A 26,344-nucleotide genomic window follows, 5' to 3' on the forward strand; every position below is an offset into this window, starting at 1 on the left:
TACTCAATAAAAATAAACATATAATATAATAGTATATAATAGTATTTCCATAAAATGTATTTTTAAGCAATTTGTAATCAAATGAAACGTTGTGTTGATAGAATATATATGTGTGTGTATATATATATATATAGTGGCAATAAATACTGCTTTAAGTGCATCAATACACAAAGTAGTACATATACAATATACTTCAAGTATATACAATATAATGTTTTAAAAAAAACCACATACTTAAATCTACTTAAGTTTGCAGAAGTTATACGACAAAAAACACTTAAAAGCACAACCTAATGCTTTTTTGTTGTATATAAATATAGCCTAATTATAATTAAAATATACTTAATAATATTTCCATAAATCTGTCCTCAATTGCAGTCACCGCAAATACCATCCAACACATGATAATGATGGAACTGGCTCTCATCAGGACCACCCCAGGAAAGGATAGAAGAGCGAGAGTTTCCCTTTTTTGTACATGAAAAGTTGATCAGAGTTACCAGCCTCAGAAACAAACACAAGTTAACATAGTATTTTTTGGTTTGTTTAACACTTTTTAAGTTACTACATGATTCCTTATGTGATTATATATTTCCATTTATCTTAGTGGCAATATATGTATGGTTTGGTCAATGCTGGCCTACCTACAGTAGCCACTGCTAAAGTTTATCATGATATTTTAGAGCAGTGGCCCACTTGCATCCTACCCTGTCAGGTATTTCTACAGCATTTCTATTTTAGAACAAACCTGCCTCAACTCTGGCTGAGTTCCAGCTCCCACATTCAGACAAAGTCATCACCTTCATTCCACACCGCGGTGTGCTGGATCGAACTCAGCCATAAATCATTTAGTAGGATTCGTTCCAACACTGACACTATACAACACACATAATATACTCAACATACACAATATACTCAATATACACAATATACTCAATATACACAATATACTCAATATACACAATATATGTCTTCTGTTTAGAAAAGCATGCTAGTACTTGTTGTTTAAACTATAAACATTATGTTTTTTTGAGGGTGGATAAAGATGGATTTTGCATTCCACCAAACAGGTGACATTTGTTTGTTGTATCTCTTCCACAAAACATATATTTAACTATTCAAAACATGTACTGGTCAAACTCAGGCAGCTTTACTTAATTTTATACTCACTCCTGTTACTAAAACTCACTCCTGTTACTGGAACTCAGTCCTGTTACTAAAACTCACTCCTGTTACTGACATTAATTCCTGTTACTAAAAACTCACTCCTGTTACTGGAACTCAGTCCTGTTACTAAAACTCACTCCTGTTACTGGAACTCAGTCCTGTTACTAAAACTCACTCCTGTTACTGGCACTCACTCTTGTTACTGGAACTCACTCCTGTTAGTGGAACACATTCCCGTTATTGGAACTCACTCCTGTTACTGGCACTTGTTCATGATACTGACACTCATTTCTGTTACTGGCACTCAGTCCTGTTACTAAAACTCACTCCTGTTACTGGCACTCATTCATTTTAGTGGAACTCATTACTGTTACTGGCACTCATTCCTGTTACTAAAACTCACTCCTATTACTGGCACTTATTCCTGATACTGGAACTCACTCCTGTTACTGGCACTCACTCCTGTTACTGGCACTCACTCCTGTTACTGGCACTCACTCCTGTTACTTTTTAAGCTTTGAGTAACAGGAACGATGATAAATACCGGCTATGCTAATAGCATGAGGACACTGAGCACACTCTAGTGATTTTCCCCAAAAGTTGCACATAATTTAAGTGAAGTGGAACGAAAATGATGCATGGTTTTCAAACATTTAATCAAATAAAAATCTGAAAAAAGTGTGACATGCAAAAGTATTCAGCCCCATATCAATACTTAGTTAATACACATATCACTGCAATTACAGTTGCAGGTCTTTGGGGGTTTGTCTCTACCAGCTTTGATCATCTAGACACTTTGGAGAGATTTTTACCCCATTCTGTTTTTTTTTTTTTATGAAACAGCTCAAACTCGCCTCTGTGAAACATGGTGGTGGCAGCATCATGCTGTGGGGATGCTTTTGTTCAGAAGTTGATGAATGGAAGATGGATGGAGATAAAAACAGGACAATCCTGGTAAAAAAAAAACCTGTTGGAGGCTGTAAAAGACTTGAGACTGGGAAAGAGATTTAACTTCCGGCAAGACGATGACCCTAAACATACAGCCAGAGCTATTCAATAGGTTGGATGGAGCTTGAGAGCATCTGTGAACAGCAGTTTTCTTGTGTCTCCACAGAAGATTAATGCAAATGATCTAATTCTATGATCTAAATCATTCCACTGTAGCTCTGGCTGCATGTTTAGGGTCATCGTCTTGCCGGAAGGTCCAACTCCTTACAAGCCTCAAGTCTTTTACAGCCTACAACAGGTTTTCTGTTGTACAAGTTTTGTATTTAGATTTATCCATCTGCCATCCATCAAGTTCTGAAGAAAAGCATCCCTACAGCATGATGCTGCCACCACCATGTTTCACAGTGTGGATGCACTTGCACAAAGTTCAACAAAGTTTGGTCTTATTTAACTAATTAAGTGACTAAATTTAGATTAAAACTCAATCCACTTCACAATGATGTGATACTTTGTGTTGGTTTATCGCTTAAAATATCTCAGTATCGAGGTTTATATCTCAGACAAAACGAGGTTTGTCTCGCCATGTTTCTAGCTCTGGCTGTATGTTTAGGGTCATCGTCTTGTCGGAAAGTCCAACTCCTTCCCCAGTCTCAAGTCTTTTACAGCCTCCACCTGTTTTTTTTTTTTTCAGGATTGTTCTGTACTCATCTCCGTCCATCTTCCATCCATCAACTTCTGAATAAAAGCATCCTTACAGCATGATGCTGCCACCACCACGTTTCACAGTGTGGACGGTGTGTTACTTTTCCGCCACACAGAGCACTTTTGCACTCGCCCAAAGTTCAACTTTGGTCTTATTTAACTGACTAAGTGACTAAATTAAGATTAAAACTCGATCCACTTCACAATTATGTGATACTTTGTGCGTTGGTTTATCATTTAAAATATCTCAGTATCTCAGATTTTCTACATGAACTTGTGCATTAACTCTAATTAGCTGAGACTGAGAACATCCCTTTTTAATTGCGTTCTGCATCTTCATCAGCTCTATTCAATTATATCACTCTAGTAGTTGATGAGGGAATGGAAGGTGTGGATCAGAGGGGACGCCTCAGTGGCGGAGAGGAACGCCACCTGAATTTTAAACGTCCAGGTGAGACGAGAGTCGAGCATACGGCCGTTTCTCGCCACTTTTTAACACAATCAAGACGAGCGGCGGTCCTGTGGTCTCGACAGGCCCCGACGAGGACCGGGTTCGGTACAATTTCACTGCGGAATTGAACAGAGCCAAACACTGATTGGTTTAGGACGCCATGCGTGAAGGAAGATGGCAGTAAATCCCACCTCGTCACAATTTCCGCAGTTATGTGATTCGCCGGAGGAGAACGGCCGCATTGGATTTGAAATATGGACCCAGTCTCGTACGTACGGGTTTATTTCCAGAAATCCAGTTAATAGAACAATAAATTCAAATAGAGGAGATCAGTACGCTGGAAACCAATCACTCATATCCTTTATATAGGAATATATGACCTCCTTTTTTTAAAAATGCTCCACATTATGTTCTACACGAATAGAACTGATTCAATTATACTGTATAATTTTTCGCACTGTAAGGTTTATTTCAGATTATGAAGTGCATTATGCAACACTAGTAAGGAACAGGGGGTGTTGCCATGTTTTTTCCTTCTAATTCAGCAGGTCAGTAGAGCTAAACTAAGTAAATTAATTGTAATTCTTTTGTACAGTTAAACAAGCTACATGTTAATCTACACAGATTTCTCTCCTGAAAACAGTTTATTTGGGTGATTAAAGAGCTTCCATTTATTTACAGTAAGATCTGATTTCCAGATTTTCATTAAGACTGGGTGCAGCAGCATTAGCATTAGTAGCTAACTGCTAGTGCTAGCCAGCCAATGCCACCCAACAGCAATACACTGAGGAACCCTGAGTGTTCCGGTATTAGCTAGCGGGTTGTACAACGTACCTTGGCTTGTTTTAACACAGTAAACATGCAGACTACAGTCCAATATACTCACCTCTGAATGGCGAAAGAGCTAGCACTTAGCAAAGTTAGCAGCTAAAGCTAATGATGCTCCAGCAGTGCTAGCCAGGGTTAGCAGCAGCAGGCTACAGGCTGGTAATACTCTCTCTCTCTGAATGGCAAAAAAACTAGCACTTAGCACGGTTAGCAGCTAATGCTAATACAGATGGAAAACTGAATTGAAGCTCGTGCATAACTTTGTACTTTAGGATTATAAGTGTTTATAGTGTGAAAAATATGGTACCCAACTTTTTTTATGAAAGCTATACTTAAAAAAAACAATTGGCTTTAAAAGAGTCCAGACCCATATCTGAATATTGATACCAAAATATTTATATTAAAACGTTTTACCATGTACAAGTTGTATCTACAAATCATGTCAGAACCAGTTATATGGAAGGTAAAACATTGTATTAAACATTAAATTGTTAAAAAAAGATAAATGTGCTAGTTAAATCTAATTGGCTATCCTCTAATTGGCAGTCCAGGTTAAATCACTACTTATTAATTCAACATAAATAGATGGACAACCTACAGGGCCCTATTTTTATTCTATCTTTAAGCGAGCCTTCAACTGTGTGAGTCAGTGTGTCTTTGCTATCGTAACGTCGGAAAAAGTACACCTTGAGCAACTTAAAACACAAAGCAAAAGGCATGAATTAATTTTCTTAATTAATCCTAAATAAACCAATCAGAGTGTCTCTTGCTCATCATTCTCTTTAAGAGTAGATCAGGTGAGCTCTGTCTTTGGTGGATTGCTATTGTAACGGTGCAGCTACCTGGACGTGTCCAACAAACTCTTCTCAGCAGAGGAAACTGAGCTGCTGGTTGACGCTGTGAAGGAGCTCCAGCAGCTCATTTACGGGAACAACAATGTTATTTTGTTTAGTGTTCTGTTAGTATATTGTTGATGCCGAGATAGTGATGAACGTCTGACTGTTGGTGTCTGTCTAGGTTGTATTCAGTCAGTGGAGCTCCTGTGTTTTCTTTTACCAAGATAGAGATAGCAATACACCAGAAATGTACCTGAACACACCTCATTTAATAAATCAGAACACCACGCCCATCAGTGTAGATATATTCAGAAGCTCTGCTGCTGTTTAAACCAGGCAGGAGGAAGAAGTTGTGAAAATAGACTGTTAACGGGGTGTAAGATAGCAATGAGCATCACACTGTGCTTTGACTGGTACTGTATGTAAATAAATATACTGTATAAAGCAGGAGCAACACTGTGCTCCCTCTGATTCCCTGGTTTCTATTTTAATAAGTGATGTTCTTCTAGCCTCAGGGTGAGGAAAGAGAAAGCGAGGAAATGATAGATGTAAATAGTATATATGACACCTCCCTCCCCGCTGTGCAGAGCTCCTCCCCGAGGTGAGATAAGATTATTATTATTCCTGTTGTAGATAATGCACCTCCAGTTCACTGCCTCTTTATTGGAAATTCTTTAATATTCAGTGATGAAAACACATCATCCATTAAGAGGAGGGAAGCTGATATGTGCAATGTAGATTTTTAAATGTGAATATAAATAAATAGGAGGTGCAACACAAAAAAAAAATAGAATATAATAGCTACTTTAAGCGTTTATTTCTTTTATTGTTGATAATTATGAAGATTACAGCCACTGAAAACCCAAAAATCAGTGTCTCAGAAAATTAAAATATTATATAAGACCATTAATTGGTACTTTTGGTAAGCAGTGTGGGCAGTGTGACAAGTCCTGCTGGAAAATGAAATCCTCATCTCTATAAACCATCACTGATTGGTGGAAACTTCACACTAGACCTCGAGCAGTTTGGACTGTGTGTCTCTCCACTCTTCCTCCAGACTCTGCTCCCTTGATTTCCTTTAAATGAAATGTAAAATTTACTGATGATCAGTGATGGTTTGGAGAGACATGTCTGTCATCTGCTGGTGTTGATCCACTGTGTTTTATTATTATCATCAAGTCTAAAGTCAGTGCAGAGATTTTTTTCATTTATTAAAAACTTAAAAAGCATTCATCATTTTCATTCCACTTTGCTACTTTGTGTTGGTCTATCCCTTTAAATAAAAAAAATATATATAAAATTTGTGTTTTGTTGTGAAATGTGAAAAAGTTCATTGGGTACGAATACGTTTTGCACACCGCTGTATATGATTGGTCGTGCTCTGTAATCTATAAATGTATATTTATTTTCTATTCTACAGGTTCCTCTGAGAAGAGTGAGCCTCATTCCCTCCCTGTTGGTGGATCCTCCCAGTGGGGTTAAATCAGGATTCGCCTCTCAGGATTGGACATATTTGGACCCACATCCTTTATAAATACAGGAACAAAAGGTACAGTAAGTACACACAACTACACCCATACTCATGGGTTATATTGACGGGACAAACTGTCTTTATCACATTACAGGCCCATCCATATCTTATTTTATCGTAATAACAAGAAAAGTAGGCCTTGACCAGCTCAAAATGCACAATAGGAATGTACCATTTCTTTTAATTAATCATGGGTGTGATTTATTTTGGGCGTAACATGAAATAAACCAATCAGACTGTCTCTTGCTCATCATTCTCTTTAAGAGTAGAACCAGGTGAGCTCTGACTTTGGCGGATTGCTATTGTAACGGTGCAGATATATTTATATAGATATAGATATATTCAGAAGCACTGCTGCTGTTTAAACCAGGCAGGAGGAAGGAGAGCAAAAATATGTGGTGGATGGACTGACTGTGATAGATAGCAATTAGCATCATCAGCATATAAATATATATGATTTGTATTTTGTAAACCAGTCAAGTTGCAGCACTGTCTACTCCCTACTTTCTCATCTCTTTTCTTTCTCATCTCTTTACTTTATTGTCTCATCTTTAATGTCTTATGCATTTACTTTCTTGTCTCTTTTTTGTCTTTTTACTTTCTTGTTTTCTTTCTCCTCTGGTCTTTTTACTTTTTTCATTTTTATCTCTTTTTTGTCCCGTCTTGTCTACTTTTTTCTGCATTTACTTTGTTTTCTCTTTAATTTCTTGTCTCGTTTCTTTACCACCTCTTTGTTTTCTTGTTTCTTAATTTTATCTTTTTACTATGTTTCTTTACTTTATCTCATGTCCTTACTTTATGTATTTACTTTGTCTGTTTTCTTGTCTCCTTCTTTTTAGTCTTTTATCTCTTTTGTCTCTTTACTTTCTTCTACAGCATGTCTTGTCTTTGTTACCTACTGTTGCCAGTCTACAAAGGTGCGACAGAGAAGTGAGGTTTTTATTGAATGGGGTTTTATTCTGTGTCTCACAGCTGAACCTGGTTACTGCTGATTACCACTAAGGATTCTGGGACAGAGTTTTTGAGTTTTCCTGGTAGGCTACTGTATTTTTTAAACCAGCCATGTCGCCGCACTGTTTGAGGTACGTAATGTTATTTGTGTGCATACAGTAGCCTACTGTATTTAATGAAAAGTGCTGCTTATAGGTGCGCTCAATAGCCAGGAAATTAAGATATGTTTTTAAAATTTCTCTAAAAGTAGTAGTTTGCTCAAATCTTTGCTTTAAAGTTTGGATCTGTTTGGACCTCAAATCTGTACAGAGCTTTCGCTGTATTGACATTTATAGGAAGTGGCTTATTTTAAGCTTTTGTTTGCAGGCAGTGAAACGGACCCCTCTGGACCGGGTCCAATAGGGGGAATGTGTATTTTATTTTATTTTTTTGCACAGGATTTGGTGCGCAGTATCTTTATACTGTATAATAATTTGAGATAAACAGAGCGGCGAGGCTTAATCTTAATACGATTTCATTGCTGCCTCAGCGTTATGTTAAACAGGGTGTGCTGGCGTTTGTGTACTGGTGTGTATTAGTGTGTGTTAACCCTTTGAACTCTAGGCTGTTTTGGTGTGTTTTTTCTCTGTTTTTGTTTTCAGTTCCTCTTTCAGGTCTTATAACACAGTAATTATATCAGACAGACACATGCCCTGATCTCTTTTACTCCAGAAGACTTACGGCTGCTCAAAAATAGAATCATTTAAAATGGAAAAGGAAGCAGAATTGTTCTATTGTCCTGGAACTGATCATGTTTTGCTCAAAATTTTACCAAGCGCCTGTTTTTTTTTTTTTTACTTATTTTTGAATGTTTAGACTTTAAATATATTCACACCTAAGATATATTTTCAAAAATGTTTAGACTAGAGTGTTTATGAGTTTAAAAAGCATAAGAATATTGATGATTTGAGTTCATTACATGGTGTTACGGCCTGGAAAGCCAGACCAGTAACATATGCTAGGACGACACCCGCTCACGCATTTTTAGCCCAGACCAAAGATGATACCAACCACAGAAATACAAGCCAAAATGATTTATTTATAATAATCAGTAGCATTTACGTCAGGGATAAGAAATGCCTAAAATAACAAACAAACAAAACTAACTTAGAAATTTAGAGCTCACTTACCTAACAACAAAAAAAAGGAAATAAAAATACATAAATCTTCCCTCCCTCCCTAACTAACAAAACACAGGAGAAAAGAAACCCCCTCCCAAAGAAACAGGCCTTATCCCCTACAGTGCTACCTTGGCTTTTAGTATTATTTGAAGTGTATTTACAGAAGTAGTATAACAAAGTTAAGTAACATATTTTAGTTATCTAAACAGCTCCGTTTTGACTCACGACAGCACAAACAATCAGAATAGTACGACAGGTGGTTTGGTCTGGGCGGCGTGGTGGTTGAATGGGTCGGGTGTCGCGCTGCACTCCACATCGGCCAGCGCTTTATAGTGACGCAGGACCAGGATCAATTAATCAGCTCCTCCCTCTCACAGGTAACCTGCAGGACTGATAGAAAGAGTGAAGGAGAGCGCAAAAGTGAGGTAGCTTAGAAAAAGGAAGGCAACAAAGAAAAATATAAACATCTCCCTCCGTAACACCCCCACCCTTTAGAGCAAACTATGTTTGAGACTAAACCTCTCTATAAGCGCGAGAGAGCGCGTCAGCAATGACATTCTCAGAACCCTTTTTATACCGGATTTCCAAATTAAATCCCTGGACCAGAAGAGACCAGCGCATTAAGCGATGACTGGAATTACGCATACGGTTCAAAAATACCAGCGGGTTGTGATCCGTATATACAATAACCGGCAAACTACTAGACCCAACATATACCTCAAAGTTTTGCAGTGCAAGCAACAGTGCCAATGCTTCTTTCTCAATAGTGCTGTATTTCACCTGGTGTTTATTAAACTTCTTGGAATAAAAAGAAACAGGATGATCAATACCATCCGCATGCTCCTGAAGCAACACCGCCCCAGCACCTACAGCGCTAGCATCCACTTCTAATTTGAACGGGCGTGTGAAATCAGGGGCTGCCAACACGGGCGCAGTACACAATAGCGCTTTAATCGAATTAAATGCAGTAGTACACTCTACAGACCACACAAACTCCCTTTTTGTACTCAGCAGATCTGTTAACGGGGATACCACACTAGCAAAGTTTTTGCAAAACCCCCTGTAATACCCCACCATACCTAGGAAGCGGCGCAGCTCTCGTTTGGTGGTGGGCGTGGGAAAATCAGCGATGCTTTCCACCTTCGCATTCACAGGACACACTTGTCCCTGTCCAACCCGTTTTCCCAAATAAACTACAGAAGCTTTTCCAAATTCACACTTAGCCAAATTTAGAGTTAGTGATGCCTTACGTAACCGGCCGAGCACTGTTCTAAGCAGCTGAAGATGTTCACCCCATGACGAGGAGAACAAAATAACATCGTCCAAATACGCCTCACAGTGGTCAACACCAGCTAAGACAGAATGCATTAAGCGTTGAAAGGTGGCAGGGGCATTTTTTAAACCAAACGCAAGAACGGTATACTGGAGGAAATTATCGGGGGTCACAAAAGCAGATACTTCGGAAGCTCGGGGCGTCAAGGGTACCTGCCAATACCCCTTTAGCAGATCTAACTTGGTTACAAAACGAGCACCCCCAATCCTATCGACACAGTCATCCATCCTAGGAAGAGGATATGAGTCTGTCTTTGTTACTGAGTTCACCCGACGAAAATCTGTACAGAATCGGGATGTACCATCGGGTTTAGGCACTAACAAACACGGAGAGCTCCACGGACTAGTACTAGGTACAGCCAAACCGTGTTGGAGTAAGTAATCAACTTCCCCTTTCATAAGGTTTCTTTTATGTGGGTTAACACGATATGCATGCTGTTTAATTGGACGGGAATCACCAACATCAATATCATGTTGCGTCACAGTGGTTCTAGTAGGAATGTCAGCAAAAAGATCCACATGATCTTTTAAAATGTCAGTGACATCCGTTTTCTCAGCCTCGGACAAATAAGACAAGTACGAATCAAGATCAGATAAAATAACTGAGTTTTCCAACCGTGCGCAAGAGACTGGAACATCACGCATCACAATGTCGTCATCTTTACAATTATAATCAGAATTAAAAGTAACAGTCGCAGCTGGAGTTACCTTCAAATCACAGTCAGGCATGTTATCTTTAGCACTTGCCACCGCGCTATTGCTCTCTCTAGATACATACCGTTTAAGCATATTAACATGACAGACACGAGTTTTCTTGCGCCGATCAGGTGTACAAATGACATAGTTGGTTTCACTCAATTTTGAATCAACAACATAAGGACCGGTAAACCGAGCCTGTAAAGCAGAACCCACAACTGGTAGCAACACAAGTACCTTATCACCCTCACTGAACGTGCGGGGTACAGACTTTTTATCGAACCTCTTCTTCATTTTCTCCTGAGCTGAACCCAGCTGTGTCTGAGCAAATTTACAAGCATGCTGAAGACGGTCACGAAACTCACTAACGTAATCCAGCACGTTTGTCGGCACATATCTTTCAGACAACAACTCTTCGCGAAAAAGCCGAAGTGGACCTCTAACCGTGTGCGCAAAAATTAAGTCCGCAGGACTAAACCCTAACGACTCTTGCACGGTCTCCCGGATCGCGAACAGCAACAAGGGAATACCCTCATCCCATTCCTTACCTGTATCTAAACAGAAAGTGCGCAGCATGGATTTTAATGTCTGATGGAATCTTTCCAAAGCGCCCTGGGATTCAGGATGCCATGCGCTAGAGAACTTATGCTCAATGCCGAGCTGTTTTCGAATCTGCGAGAACACCTTGGACATAAAATTTGTCCCCTGGTCAGTCTGAATAACTCTCGGCAAACCGAAAGTGGAAAAGAATTTTACAAGAGCTTTGGTCACAGCTTTGGCATTAATTGTGCGCAACGGTATAGCCTCGGGGAATCGCGTGGCCGCACACATTATAGTTAAAAGATACTGATGGCCCGACTTAGATTTTGGCAATGGCCCGACACAGTCCAATATTATACGCTCAAAAGGCTCACCTATTGTGGGAATAGGATGTAATGGAGCAGGAGCTATGTTTTGATTCGGCTTGCCTGCAACCTGACAAGCTGAACAAGACCGACAGTACTCCCGAACGTCGGATTTTAGCCCCGGCCAAAAGAAATAACGAAGTATGCGCTCGTACGTTTTATTAATACCCAAATGACCGGATAGAACATGATCATGGGCAAGAGCCAGGATGTGCGAACGGTAAGAAGCAGGGACAACAAGTTGGTGAGTTGTATTCCACTGACGTGCATTACTTTCGGTTGGTGACCATTTTCGCATTAACACCCCATCATCCCAATAATAAGCCAAATTACAGCGATCGATATTTTCTCTCTCTACCACAGAGTCAATACACTTAGTTAAAGAAGGGTCTAATTTCTGAGCTTGAGCCAGTTTTTCTTTGCCAAAATAAGCATTAGAAGTACCGTGCCCTTCAGAATTCAAAGAAGGTTCAGCTTTGTGTGATGGCAATTTAATTTCACATTCCACAGTCTCCTGTGGTGAAAGCATGAACGTATCGGCCAAATTAAAATCATTATCCAGCTTACGAGACTGTGCGCACGTCACAGCACATGCAGGAAACACCGTGGGAAATTTCTGAAACAATTCAGAGGATTCACTCACATTTCCTTCCGGCGAGTCAACCACAACAGGTAAAGGGAACACTTTTCCCCCAGCCAAATCATTACCCAACAACAGGGTTACACCATCCACTGGCAATTTGGAGCACACACCTAATTCTACCCGTCCTGTTACGAGCCCTGATCGAAGGTACACGGTATGTAACGGGACCTTCATGCAGCCCAGCTCCATGCCGCGTACCAGCACGCTTACCCCACATGACGAGGAATCAGAAAAATTCAACACACTATCCAGTATAAAGGATTGAGCGGCCCCAGTGTCTCTAAGAATAGTAACAGACGTCCACTCACTACTGTCACAATCAAAGGAGACGAAACCATTTAATAAAAAAGGTGCGTAACTAGGATCCGCTTTACCAAAATCGGCTTGTGGACCAGCTGCTTTCTGCACAAAGCCAACATTTTTAGCACCACTACCACCTCTCTTGGGAGTTTTCTTACTTTGCCAAGCCTTGCAGTCTGCAATAAGATGACCAGGATCCAAACAATAAAAACACACTCGAGAATCACCTGAACTATCACTTTTTCGTGCTGTATTTATTTTAGTAGACGCGCTACGAAAAGTCTCGACTGGAACACTACTCTTTTCAGCAACACGGCGCGCTTTCGTTTCCCTTCCTAATGAAGGAGAAAACTCGGTTTTGTGAGTCAAAACAAATTCATCAGAAAATACAGCAGCATTAGCAACTGAAGTAACTTTTCGCTCATTTAAGTATACAACAATATTATCCGAAATACACTCCTTAAAAGACTCTAATAAAATCAGCTCCTTTAGCTGTTCCATGTCACTGATTTTACTTGCATACAACCATTTTTCAAAAAGGGCTCTCTTTTCATGAGCGAACTCCACATACGTTTGGTTGGCAGTTTTTACATGGGCTCTAAATTTTTGTCTATAGGCTTCTGGTACCAACTCGTAAGCTCGTAAGACCGTAACCTTCACAAGATCATAATTTAAACTTTGTTCAACTGAAAGAGTAGAGCACACCTCTTGCGCTTTCCCAACAAATTTGCTCTGGAGCAACAGAGACCAAACTTCTTTTGGCCACTTTAACGCAGCAGCAATGCGCTCAAATGAAGAGAAATAAGCATCTACTTCAGTCTCTCTAAACGGGGGCACCAAGTTAATGTACTTGCTAACATCAAAAACAGCATTGGTTGCAATACCTGTTGGCGTTCCAGGATCCACAGCAGAAGCGTTTACAGAACTTGGGGAGCTAGATGCAGCAGGTGCAGGAGAAATTAAAAGCCTCGGTTTTGGGACGGGTTTAACAGATGACGCCACCTCTAACTCAAGCCTTTTCAACTGCAGCATACGATCAGTTTCAAGTTCAATAGCCCGGAGCCGAACTAACTGTGTCTCATACTCCTGCCTTTTAACTTTAAGATCGAGCTCTTTAAGCTGTATAGCTAAAACAGCATCAGCCTGAGATGTTACAGGAGCAGCAGCAAAAAGTTGAGATGGCCCTACAGCCGGTACGTCTTCCCCCGGAGGGATTACCTGTTCCGGAGAAGCGGCTTGATCCAGGCCAGGACTTGGATCCGACACCGCCGCAGACGCTTCTGACCCGCCCACCCCAAGGACCGCACGTGCAACTGATTCAAGCTCTGCAGATTCCGGCAATACCTGCAGCTCCACCAGCTTAGTATAAAGCACAGCTTGGATCACGTGCTTTGACGCTCCACCAGGTACAGAAACTTCAAAGAAGTCAGCAATCCGCAACAAATCCACCTTACGGCACCGTTGGAACTCCTCTATAGAAGGACAGAGAGTGAAAGTGGTCAAATTAAAGGTACCAGAAGCCATAATTAACACTTACCTCTACCGCCCCACACCAAAAAAAAACTGCCAACCAAATAAAAACGCTCATACAACAGGCTCAAAAAGGCGTTTAGACGAGCCCCCAATTATGTTACGGCCTGGAAAGCCAGACCAGTAACATATGCTAGGACGACACCCGCTCACGCATTTTTAGCCCAGACCAAAGATGATACCAACCACAGAAATACAAGCCAAAATGATTTATTTATAATAATCAGTAGCATTTACGTCAGGGATAAGAAATGCCTAAAATAACAAACAAACAAAACTAACTTAGAAATTTAGAGCTCACTTACCTAACAACAAAAAAAAGGAAATAAAAATACATAAATCTTCCCTCCCTCCCTAACTAACAAAACACAGGAGAAAAGAAACCCCCTCCCAAAGAAACAGGCCTTATCCCCTACAGTGCTACCTTGGCTTTTAGTATTATTTGAAGTGTATTTACAGAAGTAGTATAACAAAGTTAAGTAACATATTTTAGTTATCTAAACAGCTCCGTTTTGACTCACGACAGCACAAACAATCAGAATAGTACGACAGGTGGTTTGGTCTGGGCGGCGTGGTGGTTGAATGGGTCGGGTGTCGCGCTGCACTCCACATCGGCCAGCGCTTTATAGTGACGCAGGACCAGGATCAATTAATCAGCTCCTCCCTCTCACAGGTAACCTGCAGGACTGATAGAAAGAGTGAAGGAGAGCGCAAAAGTGAGGTAGCTTAGAAAAAGGAAGGCAACAAAGAAAAATATAAACATCTCCCTCCGTAACACATGGATTATTAATTATTACTTTAATAAAATACATGGAGAAACAGCATCAGGGGGAGTTATTTTATTATTCTTGATAATCAATAATCACACCTCTAGGATACATGTAGATACTAAAAACCTAAAGACACTCAGAGCAGCCTATACCTTTCAGTATTTTAATCAGGACACACAAAGAAAACTACATAAAAAATTTTAACTTTTTATTAGTCTAAATAAAAATATTTAGTGCAAAATAACTAAAATAAAAACGATATAAAGTAGTGCGCACACCATACCTAGCTTTAGTTTGAGTAAAGCAGGTAGTTTCACACTTTGTTTTTCTGTGACACTTTTGAGTCTTTATTTACTGATATTATTTGGTTTTAGAAACATCATATAAATATGTTTGAAGCCAAGGGCGTAGGAGCGGGTTTGATATTGGGGGGGACACATTTGCTAATATGAACCAAAGCCCACCCTATAGTTTCCTAGAAAAACATTTGCGGAATTACTTTTAATCCTAAATAACCCTTTTTTCTGTATTCTGTTTATTATTAGTTACATCCAAATAAAGGTGATTTTACAACCTAAACATGTTACTCCACATTACATTTACTGTTGCTAGAAGAAATTATACGTGAAAGGTCTGAATTATATACAAAACTGATCAGTTATCACCTAATATTTAAAATAATATAACAGATTTGATTATTATTATTATTGATTATGTATTGTATGTTGTATATTTACATTTTCTCCAAACAGACTATTATAGCATTGTGTCCCGCACTTTTAATTGTTTCTACTGAAAGCACTTCTTATGATGGTGTCCTTTTATGAAAAAGAATGTACAAACGAACAGAAGTCAGGTTAGATCAGTGTTTCTGTCACGGATGACCCAGGCAGGGAGACGAGGAGGCGGACACAGGTGCAGGTAAGGCGAGAAATTTATTAAATAAATAAATAAACAAATAAACAAATAAACAAAGAACAGCGAAACAAACCAAAACAAACTAGGGAGACTAGAGAACATAAATAAAACAAACAAGAGATAATAAGAATAACTAAACAGGGAGTATATAAATATATAAGGAAAAAGACTAATAAAACTAGATAAACAAAACAGAACTGTACAAAACAAGAATTACACAAGAAGATAAACAAAGAACAAGGGACTCGGGCTAAGGCTATGAAAACACAGAGAACAGAGAAACGCAGAGGGACAGACAACGGGGGACAGTGCAAAGACCGACGGAGGACAAGGTGGCAGAGGAGGGCTATTTAACACACAAGGGAAGTGGAAACACCTGGGGCTAGGGGGCGGAGCTACAAATCGACACAGGTGGAAAAGTACTGGAACAGAACACAGGGGCACAGGTCACGTGGAAAAGACACAGAGACAAGAGACAGGGCTAAGACCTGACAGTTTCTTAACCCTGTTCTTACCTATTCTATTGCATATTAACACTGCTCTGCATATTGTAGAGCTTTCTCTGCTTTAAATGCACATAATAAAGTAAGTGATGGTATGATGTGTCTAATACACTGCTGGACATACATAATGATTGATTTATGATCCATAGGGGGCTAAGAGATTTTAACAGGGAAACTCAGTAAAGGACTGTTTATTAGCTAATCAGTTGGATCTGGTGGAAAACACAATTTTAAGGGCAGTGATCAGGGTTAAGAAACTGCTTTAAACTACCAACATTACCCAGTGTTGTACTAAATTCTGTCTATCCCCTACATCCAGCTTCTAGCTGACTGAGTTATCTAAATGAATGAAAATTAAATAGTTATTAGCTAGTCAGGTACAGGGTAAACTGAACATTATACAGTTTTGTTTTTCTTAAACTAAGCTAATTCCAAAGTTAAGCTAACTGACTGTCACAGGCTGTAATTTATGAAGCACAGAGTTGGTGTGTTTTGATTAGTGCATTTTTAACCAGCTATTAGAAACATAGCAGTTTACATGGTTTACATGGTTAGCCTACCGTTACCTTTCTTTTAGAAAAATCGTTGTATAGTCATACCTGGTTTAAAATCATCTGCTGCATCCCGATCGCGCTGCTTAATCTCACAGCAGGGGAGGGGCTTCCCCCCCACCAGCACACACCAGCACACTCTCCTGCACACGCCGCAAAACCAGCAAGCTGATTGGCTTTTTCTATTGAGAGGCGGAACTTATTTCCTGAACCGGCTCCGTGATTGGCGTTAAGAGATTTTCCATTTACTCAGCGGTCACCTGTCTCCTCATTAATAGTACAACTGATCTGAGTGAAAACATTTTATTTTTGGGGGGGGACAAATCCACCTTTTTCTAATATTGGGTGGGACATGTCCCACCCATCCCCCCCGGTTCCTACGCCAATGTTTGAAGCACTAAAGGTAAATAATATTGGTTGGGGAAGGAGATTTTTCACTTTTTTAGGTGTTTTTCTCTCAATGGGTTTCTTGTAGATTTAGCTTTACTGCACTGGGATGTGATCACTATTTTTATAAAGAGTAAGCTCCGCCCTTTCTAACCATATATGGATTATGTTTATGTGTGAAGGGATTCCTGAGTAATTAAGCTGAGAACACAAGGTACGATTTTGGACGTACAATCCGTCAGTAGGGTTGTAAGGGTTAATGTGTTTTAGCGTGAGAGTGAGATGCTAAAAAGATGCTCCAGGCTAAAAGCAGTCATTCTGGTTGACGTTTTTACTAAGTGAACAGGACAGCTGCTCAGGAGTTCAGACACTAGCATATGTGCTCTGTTTTTAAAGGCGATTGGCTGAAGAACAGCAGCGCCAGGCGGTTAGCAGTTAGCAGTTAGCGGTTAGCTGCTAGAGCCGGGTTCTCTGTGTCAGGGCTGGCAGCCTCCCACCGTAACGCCAACCTGTTCTTCCAAGGTCAGGCCACTCTGCCCCGCTGCTGCCACTGCTGCTGCCGCTGATGCCGCCAATCTGGCCCCTGCCCTGCCGGTGTTCGGTGCAGAACCGCCGCAGCGGAAACTTCCAGCAGGCCTCTGTGACCCGCCGAGGATTCTGGGTAGAGCAGAGCAGACGATTGATTGGATGTCAGCAGGTTCTGACTCTGACTGTGTGCAGAAACGCTTCAGTTATCTGATAGACCTTAACTTAACCCTTTAAACCCGACTCATCCCTCAACGAGGTCTGAAATCAGCCTCTTATATTTTAATATTTAATTATGGTTGCATGTTGCAAAGCAATAATATTATAATATTATTATTTGCACTTTCTTCGCCTCGCTTCACGTCCCACAGTTTTTGAGATATCGACACCGTTTCAACTCCAGATTGTGGGGTCTGATGGTGTGATGCATGCTTGCATACAGCTTGTTGGTCAGATGTACGCTTTTCGTAATAACTTTGTTAACGTACGATATTTTCCCCCATTTAAAAAATGAATAGGGAAAAATTTGAACGCCCATGTACGTCACAATTTTTGAGATACGAAGACCAAAATTAGCAAGTTAGCAACACCATAGCAACCACCATGAATACCTCAGCAACATCTTAGCAATACACTTTCTTAGTTAATCTCAGAATCATTACAAAGGAGGATTTTTGTTTTAGATCTACCGCTGTAAAAAGAAAGTAGAAAGAATAATCACTGTGGGAAAAGGATGCCACAGAAAAAAAAACTCTTGCTTCTCCTTTCCTGATGAGTGCCAGTTTCATCATTATAAATGTTTTTGATTGTCTTTTTTGCTGTGACTTAAGATTCTATGACCTTCATTTTTTCTGAAAGTATTTTTTCTTTACTCTTAAGAGGCAAGAAATTCAATGAACTTCAATGAATTCTTCTCTTTATTTTCTCATTTCTTTACCTTTTTCTCTCTTTTCTTTCTCATCTTTTCTCCTTCTCTTTTTTTCTCATTTTTTTACTGTCTTGTCTTTTCCTTCTAGTCTCTTTACATTTATTCTCGTCTTTTTTCTTTCTTCCCTCTTTCCTTTATTGTCTCTTTATTTTCTTTTTTCTTTTCTTTTTCCTCTACTTACATTCTTGTCTCATTTATTTCTTACCCCTTTACTTTTTTAGTCGCTTTACTTAAAGCTTTTTTCCCCCTCTCATCTTGTCTCTATTTTAGTTTTGTTTTTGTCTCTTTGCTTTCTTGTCTCTGGCCTTTATGTATTTACTTTGTCTGTTTTCTTGTCTCTCTTCTTTTTAGTCTTTTATCTCTTTTGTCTCTTTACTTTCTTCTGTCTTGTCCTTGTTACTTACTGTTACCAGGGTGGCAAAATATATGAAAACCTGAACTAATATACTGTTATTTCTGAGCTATAAGCTGCAATTTTATTTGCACACTTTGAACACTGTGGCTTATATATAATGGTGCAACTATTATGTTTTGGCAGGTGTGCCGAAGCGCAATGTAGGCTAGGCTACCAGTAGCAACACCTCTATGGCAAAATCTGCACACTGTATTATCTAACTGTAACACTAGAGCATTAATAAGAAGCAGGTTATAAAAAGTAGATAACTGATGGCAATCACAGCAGCCCTGTAACAGACCATGAGGGGAAAATGCTTCTTAAACTGTCAGCCCAAGCAATAAATCAAGTTTTAATATTACAACTTTGCTCTCATATTACAGTATTTTTTTTAAACCAGCACTGTTTACAGTACGTATTGCTAATTTTGTACTTAGCCTATTAGATGAAAACTGCGGTTTATAGTCAGATGCGCTCAATACCCTGGGAATTACGGTAATTTCAGTGCATCCCATATGTGCAGTGGTCCAGTTTGAAGACCTTCAGCTCAGATCAAAGCCGTTCCAGCGATTGCACGCTCGAGCTGCTGTCTTTACTAATGCGCACAAATATAAAATTTCGTATTTTTTACCAGCCTGATCTCACTGCGGTGTCACCGGAGTGTCACGCCGTATCTGTGGGAGAGTGGAGACGAGCCGAGTGGAGATGAGCAGGGTTTGCATGCCCTGAAGCATCACTGACTAGTTCCCACAACACTGAATTATATTTGTCATCCTCTATTTGGATATTTTTCCGTATTTACATATCAAGCCCGGACGTGTTTTTTTTTTTAGCACATTTTATCAGGAGTAAGGGGCTGATGGGAAGGGAAGGATTCGGGTTGGTTTAGTAAAGTTTCAACATGAATATGATTGCATTCGCCAAAAAAAAAAAAAATGACAACAGAGACTGATTTATACTGATTTTAAACTTTATTTCATTAGTTTAGACGGCCTTCTGCATACTCCACTAAAGCTGGAGGAGTTATACTACACGACTTTTAGCAATTTTTAACCCCGATTTCTAGTTTTTACGAGTCTTTTCTACTTGGTTCTAGTCTGCAGACTCTGATGCAGTTGGAAATGACACTCGAAGTGAAAATCCTATTACTTTTTAATCCTAAAGGAGAACTCTGGTGTAAAATGGACTTTTATTGTAGTAAAACATGATAAAAGTTCTTATCTTTGATGAATAGCGCACCTCCGTTCTCCCACAGCGTTCAGAGAAAGCTGGAGTTTTACTACACGACTTTTAGCAATTTTTAACACAGATTTCTAGTTTTTACGAGTCTTTTCTACTAAGTCTTGTAGTGTATGATAGGCTGAGAATTACTTTTTAGTCTTTTGTTGTAGTAAAACATGATAAAAAAAGTTCTTATCTTTGATTAATAGCAACAAATTTTACCAGTTTCTCCAAACATCCTTCAGACTGGGAGATACGGGGCATAATTTACTCTGATAAATCACTTTTTACACCGTTATCCAGCTCAAAGTAGCTCCACACCTCCTTACTAGAATCCAGAGAGCTCTGATATTTAAAACGAGGCATTAATAACTTAAAATTTGCTTAAAAAGAAGCTTATTAAAAACCACTGTTTACATCCTATAACACTACTAGCTTCAGCTCAGAGCGCCGCCATCACTGTACTGATAATAACATAGACATATATATACATAGACTCCACATAGCCTAGCAGCCGGCACTTGTCTATGTATATGTGTCTATCTGAAATCTTCACCAACTCTAGTCTGGATCGACTCAAGGCTACAAAAATTCCTCTTTGGATTGAAAATAGACCAGTGTTACTCAGTGGTTGATGTGGTATCGCATGTGGTTACTATGGTTATGCTAGATGTTTGCTGACTGGTTGCTAGGGTGTTGCAAGTGGTTGCTGACGGGTTCCTATGGTGTTGCTAAGTGGTTGATGTATCCCAGGTGGCTGCTATAGTGTTGCTAGTTGTGTGGTGACTGGTTGCTGCGGTGTTGCTAGGTGGTTGCCAACAGCTTGCTATGGTGTTTCCAAGTGATTGATGTTGTATCCCAGGTGGCTGCTATTGTGTTGCTAAGTGGTTGCTTGGTAGTTAATTTGGCATCGCAGGTGTTTACTAAGGTGTTGCTATATGTTTTTGCTAAGCTGTTAATTTTGTATCCCAGGTGTATGCTATGGTCTTGCCAAGTGGTTCCTATGATGTTGCTAAATGGTTGTTGTGATATCCCAGTGGTTGATCGTGTATTTTATGATCAGTTTGATGGATCATGTATTTGATGATCAGTTTAATTGATGATGTATTTGATGATCAGTTTGATTGATGATGTATTTGATGATCAGTTTGATTGATCATGTATTTGATGATGAGTTTGATTGATTGTGTAATTGATGACGAGTTTGATTGATCGTGTATTTAATGATCAGTTTGATGGATCATGTATTTAATGATCTGTTTGATTGATCACATATTTGATGGTCAGTTTGATTGATCATGTCTTTGATGATCAGTTTGATTGATCACATATTTGATGGTCAGTTTGATTGATCATGTCTTTGATGATCAGTTTGATTGATCATGTGTTTGATGATGAGTTTGATGGATCATGTATTTGATGATGAGTTTGATTGATCATGTATTTGATGATCAGTTTGATTGATCGTGTATTTGATAATCAGTTTGATTGATCATGTATTTGATCAGTTTGATGGATCATGTATTTGATGAGGTGTTTGATGGATCATGTATTTGATAATAAGTTTGATTGATCATGATGATCAGTTTGATTGATCATGTATTTGATAATAAGTTTGATTGATCATGATGATCAGTTTGATTGATCATGTATTTGATGATAAGTTTGATTGATCACGTATTTGATGATCAGTTTGTTTGATCATGTATTTGATGATCAGTTTGATTGATTGTGTATTTGATGATCTGTTTAATGGACAACGTATTTGATGATCAGTTTGATGGATTGTGTGTTTGATGATCAGTTTGATTGAATGGGTATTTGATGATCAGTTTGATGGATTGTGTGTTTGATGATCAGTTTGATTGAATGGGTATTTGATGATCAGTTTGATGGATTGTGTGTTTGATGATCAGTTTGATTGATTGGGTATTTGATGATCAGTTTGATTGATTGGGTATTTGATCAGTTTGATTGATTGGTTATTTGATGATCAGTTTGATTGATTGGGTATTTGATCAGTTTGATTGATTGGTTATTTGATGATCAGTTTGATGGATCATGTATTTGATGATCAGTTTGATGGATCATGTATTTGATGATCAGTTTGATTGATCGTGTATTTGATGACAAGTTTGATTGATCGTGTATTTGATGATCAGTTTAATTGATCATGTATTTGATGATCAGTTTGATTGATTGAGGATTTGATGATCAGTCTGATTGATTGGGTATTTGATGATCAATTTGATTGATCGTGTATTTGATGATCAGTTTGATTGATCATGTATTTTATGATCAGTTTGACAGGTCATGTATTTGATGATCAGTTTGACAGGTCACGTATTTGATGATCAGTTTAATTGATCGTGTATTTGATGATGAGTTTGATTGATTGTGTATTTGATGAGTTTTGCTGGGTGTTTTTGTGTTTATTTGCTATAAAAGCAGAGTTTTTTGGGTAAGTTCACCAGTTGAACTTAAATATTGTGCTCTTTTATTCATTGCACTTTAATTAGATTTTAAAAAACCTCATTAGCTTTAGCCGAGTGCTAATTGGTTAAGCTAATTTTAAAGGAAGGGAACTCTGACACTGTTGTTCTTCCGGGAGTTTTGCGTAATTAGTTTAGGATTGCAGGTTTCTGACCGAGACAAATTACAGCCTGGAAGCGTTCGGGTTTTAACTCCTACTGAACCCAACAGTACAGAAAAAAACATCTACAACATCATCATCACCTCTTTATACGCAGAATATTTTATTATTTAGAAATACTGAAACATTAATTTATGTATTTATGCATCAGATCTTTACAGAAAACTTCATTACACCTAGTTTAAATTCAGAAATCTCTTAAAATAACAGAGTTCTGCAGGGAAATTAAAGTGTGTCTTTTATTGCATTAAAAAAACAATTAAGAAGAAACTAATTTTTAGTCATAAAAAAACTAAGAAAAAAGTTTTTTTACAGTCACTAAGTTAATTTGCTTATTTTGTGTTTTTGAAAAAAAATCATAAAGATATCCACAATTTGTTAATATTTAAATATCAAATGATGTGGGCACATATTAGGTGCATTTTCTGAAGGAAATTTAGATGGGTTGTCCCATGTGGTTGCTAAGTGGTTGATGTGATATCCCAGGTGGTTGCTATGGTGTACATAGGTGGTTGCTGGCTGGCCGTTATGGTGTTGCTAGTTGGTTGATGTGATATCCCAGTGGTTGATATAGTGTAGCTAGGTGGTCGCTATTGTGTTGCTAAATGTTTGATGCGATATCCCAAGTAGCTGCTATTGTGTTGCTAAGTGATTGATGTGATATCCCAGTAGTTTCTATGGTGTGGATAGGTGGTTGCTGGTTGGCCGTTATGGTGTTGCTAGTTGGTTGATGTGATATCCCAGTGGTTGATATGGTGTAGCTAGGTGGTTGCTGACTGGTTGCTATTGTGTTGCTAAGTGTTTGATGCGACATTCCAAGTAGCTGCTATATGGGTTGCTAGGTGATTGATGGGATATCCCAAGTGGTTGCTATGGTGTATCCGGGTGATTGAAGTGACATCTCAGTGGCTGCTATGCTGTAGCTAGGTGGTTGCTAAGTGGTTAATTTGATGTGAATGTGTGGTTGTGCAGGTAAAGTGGTTTCTCTGGTAACTATGCACCCCATGTGCTCAGTATGGTATCACACAGTGGTTGCTCAATGTTTGCTAAGGGCATTCCTTTGTGGTTGCTTAGGCATTGCCATTGTTGTTGATGTGATATCCCAAGTGTCTTCTATGGTGTTGCTAGGTGGTTGATGTGATTTCCCAGGTGTCTCTTCTGGTGTTGCTAAGTGGCTGCTATGGTGTTGCTAGGTGGTTAATGTGATTTCCCAGGTGTCTCCTCTGGTGTTGCTAAGTGGCTGCTATGGTGTTTCTAGGTGGTTGATGTGGTATCCCAACTGGCTGCTATGGTGTAGCTAAATGGTTGCTGACTGTATGTCTTAATTTTTCCCAGGGAGGTCCTGATAAGTGCCAGTTTCATCATGATAGCCTTTTTAATGGTCTTTTGTGGTGATTCTTATTTTCTGTTTGACTGAAAACCATTGCAGGTAAATCTCTCTCATAAAAGTGACTGAGAAAACTGGAAAAAATATATATTTTTCTATGGTACCTACAGTTTCTCACAGAGCTAAAATATTATAAATCCTATAAAGCGGTCACACAGTAAAAAAGCTCTACAGAACTTCTTTTACTCTGTTGAGTTACTTACAGCACGGTTAATCCTAATCTTCTGCTGCTTCACCGATGATCTAAAGCCCTGCTGAGCTGAACATGAACTGCAGTCCTGTAAAACCTGGAACTACAGAGAGACACCGGCTCACCTTGACCCGCCGGCGGGGGGGCGGGACCTCGCTGCCGCCGCAAAAACTCATTTATCATTATCTCACCTGCTCTGGGACTATGTGTGTGTGTGTTAGGGACAGAGTGTGTGTGTGTGCTCAGGTGTGGTATTAAATTCTAATGGCTGGTTTGATTGATTTAGTGCTACACGCTAACGCGATAGCCTCCGGCCCACCAGGGGGAGCGGGTCACTGTCAGCAGCACTTTAACCTGAAATAAAGGAATTAAACGCTATTTGTTTTTGTCACTGTTGGATTTTAGTGGTGGTTAAGTGTAGTGGTGGCAGCCTGGGGGGTCGAGGAGGTTGCTTAAAAGCTTAAACTAAATATAACCTTTAAAAATCTCTATATTTAAGTATTTAAAAATATATAAACTAAGAAAATAAGTACATTTCTTTGGCGTTAAATGTGTAATATATATAGCACTTCCTATGAACCCTGTATTCATAATGTTTTATAAATGCATTTATAATGCATTATATGACATGCATAATACCTTATAATGACTGTAATAAGCCTGTATAATAACTCTTTAATAAGTACTTACAGCGGCATTCATAACACATTATATACTACAAGTATAAGGATTTATAAAGAAAGGGCTTATAATGCCTTATAATATCTGTTCACAAGAACATTGTACAATCTAGTGTTTTAATGCACTATAACACATATGTGGTATATTTTGGTACAAGGCATTATAATATTCAGCTTTTAATGATGTGTTACACACTTATAGAAAAGCTTAATTTGAGAAATCATAGCTGCATATTATAATGCATTACTCCAAAATATGCCAAATATGTGTTATAATAAGTGTATTACAACACTAGATTGTAATTTTATTATTATTTATTTATTAACATTATAAGCACTTTCTTTATACACCCTTATACTTGTAGTTTATAATGTGTTATTAATGTTGCTTTAAATATTTATCAGTTATTATACAGACTTATTAGAGTCATTATAAGGTATTATGCATGTCATATAATGCATTATACTGTAAATGCATTTATAATACATTATAAATACAGGGTTCATAGAAAGTGGTAACAAAATTTCTTGCACCACTAACAGGAATCACAGATCAATTAACAAGCAACAACCTAACAACCACCTCCAACTAATGTAGAGCAGCCAGCTGGAATACCACAGCATCCACATAGAAAAAATAACATACACTAATGCTATACTCAGAATACCATAGCAACAACTGACTGATATGAATATGAATGTCATATCATCCACTTCGCAACATGCCAGCAAACAGAATAAAAAAAAAAATCTTGCACATGCTCATAGACGTATATATAAACATATACACATGCAAAAACACACACACACACACCTGTAATTTTTTGATATACAGTGTAGAATCTCTGTTTTCTGAGCCTCTGCTGAGAGTATGTGTGTGCAGGACTTCATAAGCACCGCCCCCCCCCCCCCCCCCCCGGGAGTCATGACTTCTCTGCATGCTCTCTGTCTGGTTGTGCAGGGATGTGTGTGTGTGTGTGTGTGTGTGTGTGTGTGTCTTTGAGACGCAGTGTGTGGGTGGATTGCTGGTTTGTTGTGAGTGTGTGGGTGGAGGGGTAATGCACTCTGAAATGCTTTGAGTTGTGTGTGTGTGTGTATGTGTGTGTGTGTGTGTGTGTGTGATTGAAAGTGAGTAGTAGCACTTCATAAAAGAGTTGCTGTATACAGAACCCTACACGACACAAAAGTGTGTGTGTATATACGTATATATATACACACGTATATAGGGTCAACGTTTTAAAACATTAAAAAGTAATA

The 26,344-nt window shown here is 38.9% G+C and overlaps 2 protein-coding genes across 3 annotated transcripts in view; one reads left to right on the top strand and one right to left on the bottom strand.

Moving 5' to 3' along the window:
• LOC107196871 (uncharacterized protein C14orf132) overlaps positions 1–26,344 on the bottom strand; it is an 893,178-nt gene that overhangs the window by 587,689 nt on the left and 279,145 nt on the right.
• The window catches only part of si:cabz01090165.1 (LRR and FN3 domain-containing protein), a 391,809-nt gene that overhangs the window by 282,023 nt on the left and 83,442 nt on the right, over positions 1–26,344 (top strand). The window contains exon 4 of one of the 2 annotated variants that reach the window (XM_049483443.1): positions 6,353–6,486. The gene's annotated coding sequence lies outside the window, so the exon portion shown is untranslated. The remainder of the gene's footprint in view (positions 1–6,352; positions 6,487–26,344) is intronic. The other variant, XM_049483442.1, reaches the window with a different exon arrangement.

This window comes from Astyanax mexicanus, chromosome 9 (assembly GCF_023375975.1).
Source record: "Astyanax mexicanus isolate ESR-SI-001 chromosome 9, AstMex3_surface, whole genome shotgun sequence".
NCBI classification, from domain to species: Eukaryota; Metazoa; Chordata; class Actinopteri; order Characiformes; family Acestrorhamphidae; genus Astyanax; species Astyanax mexicanus.